Source organism: Entelurus aequoreus, linkage group LG02 (assembly GCF_033978785.1).
Source record: "Entelurus aequoreus isolate RoL-2023_Sb linkage group LG02, RoL_Eaeq_v1.1, whole genome shotgun sequence".
NCBI lineage: Eukaryota > Metazoa > Chordata > Actinopteri > Syngnathiformes > Syngnathidae > Entelurus > Entelurus aequoreus.
Genome location: NC_084732.1, coordinates 35370494 through 35372779, shown reverse-complemented (window position 1 = coordinate 35372779; position 2286 = coordinate 35370494). Strand labels below are relative to the sequence as shown.

The 2286-nt window shown below is 36.4% G+C and overlaps 1 protein-coding gene across 1 annotated transcript in view; it reads right to left on the bottom strand.

The window, feature by feature from the left end:
- Positions 1-1334, bottom strand: part of ctsba (cathepsin Ba) — a 14369-nt gene extending 13035 nt beyond the window's left edge. Inside the window, exon 1 of the mRNA XM_062025917.1 lies at positions 1172-1334. The gene's annotated coding sequence lies outside the window, so the exon portion shown is untranslated. The remainder of the gene's footprint in view (positions 1-1171) is intronic.
- Positions 1335-2286: the final 952 nt, after the last annotated feature.

Here is a 2286-nt window from a genome sequence, read left to right as displayed (position 1 = left end):
AACACCTAAACAGAAAACAGAATACATCTAATCATAGTGAAATTAAAACATTAACTCATAGTAATCATTCTAAACACTGAAATACAATTAGGTAAAAATAACCAAGACCAATTAGCATCTGCACATATTAGTATGTATTTGGTCATGAAGAGTCATCTTTTTCATTTTAGTGTAGCTTTCGGAATGTTCAGCCATTTACTTTTGCATAATCAGTATTTATTTACCAAAGTACAGTTGCCATTCTCATTTGCATGTATAATACTTATTTAGTAATGTACAGTTAAGTACAGTTACCCCTGCCGCGCCAATTTCAAGTATGTATTTTTTTAATATAGTTATGAACACAACAGCTTGACATTTTCATATTGTGGTTTACACAGTTTACTGTATGTTCTTTTATTACTTTTGTCTTGCTACCGTGAAACTGAATTGAATTTAACCTGCTCAGTGGCCTTGTGGTTAAGAGTGTCCGCCCTGAGATTGGTAGGTTGTGAGTTCAAACCCCGGCCGAGTCACACCAAAGACTACACAAATGGGACCTATTACCTCCCTGCTTGGCACTCAGCATCAAGGGTTGGAATTGGGGGTTAAATCACCACAATGATTCCCGAGCGCGGCCACCGCTGCTGCTCACTGCTCCCCTCGCCCCCCAGGAGGTGGAAGAAGGGGATGGGTCAAATGCAGAGGATAATTTCACCACACCGAGGTGTGTGCGTGGGAATATCAGTGGTACTTTTTAATTGAATATTCTCATTTTAATACTTTATACAAACAAAAAGTCACAGATAGTCTACATTGTGTTCACATTTTAGAGTCATTTTACATTAAGTTTTAATTGACATTTGACATTATCTCTTTGCTTAAACCGACCTGCTGTCTTCTCGTGTCCATACCGGATGTGCATAATCACGTTTGTTCTCTACTACCACGAAAGATATGAATTTGTCACACCCCACTTGAACAAAACATTTACCAGTCCCACTAAGAATACTCAACCTGTCGCGAATATTTCCACAATCCTTTAAAATACTTCCAAAAGTGCCTCGGCTAAATTAACCATCAATGCTAGTTCTTGTTTTGCTAATTTGGCGAAGCGTAGCGGCAGGTTTAGCTAGCGGCTAACTGGTCGTCTTCGAAGTTTGCAGGTGAAAAAGAAGACAATAAGAATTACCTGCGTCTACTTTGTCAGCTGTTGAAGTGACTCCTTCGGCTCCTTGAGGCTCCTCGGACTGTCAGGACTGCAAACTAAATCGAAACTGTCACCCACTCAAGTCACGGCTGCCATTTAGGACATATGGTCACGTGACTAGTCACATCTCTGCTCATGTGATCAACACTACTAACGTGACCACACGCAGTCAAACAACACACTTCCGTACAATTGCACAAGCACGTTTATACTAACAGAAGCACTACTTACACTAACACAATAAAACACACATTTGTGCAACATGTCAATACAACCATACAATCCACTCATGCAAATAAGAAATGGCATTATTAAAGGAGAACTGCACTTTTTTAAAATTTGCCTATGCCTTTATGTAAGACAAGAACACATATGTTTTTCTTTTTTATGCACTCTAAATAGTAAATAAAAGAGAACAAAAGTCGCTCTATTTTGCCAACAAAGCCTTAAAAAACAGCCAAACACCTCGATTAATGTTTTATATACATGATGCAATTATATATGTAATGTAGTTGTGGGCACATTTATAATAACATTTATTATTTAAGTATTTAGAAGCATACACATCACATTAATTTAATAAACGCATCACAATGTTTACTTTTTTTATCATCACTGATTACTACTCACTGCCAGTGTTGGGTTAGTTACTGAAAACCAGTAACTAGTTACAGTTACTAGTTACTTTATTTCAAAAGTAACTCAGTTACTAACTCAGTTACTTACACCAAAAAGTAATGCGTTACTGTGAAAAGTAACTATTTAGTTACTTATTTTTTTCTTTTTTTTAAAGCTCCCATTAATGCCCTTTTAGCCTTCATTTCAGTACTGTTATTGCACTGGAAAATAATACAATCTGTTGATCAGCGCTAGGATTTTTCAAAATGGGGTCCCAGGGACCCCATCAAGTCATAAAAATGGGGTCCTAAAGTAAATTTTTGGGGCCCCTTTTTTTTGCAAGCGTTTTGAAAAAAAAAAAGATAAACGTATGCATTATCCTGTTGTATCTCACATTCTATATTCTGTTTTGGAAAAAGGTTGTTATAAACGTTACTTAATTCATTTAAAAAAATAATAAAAAAAAGAAAACACATTTG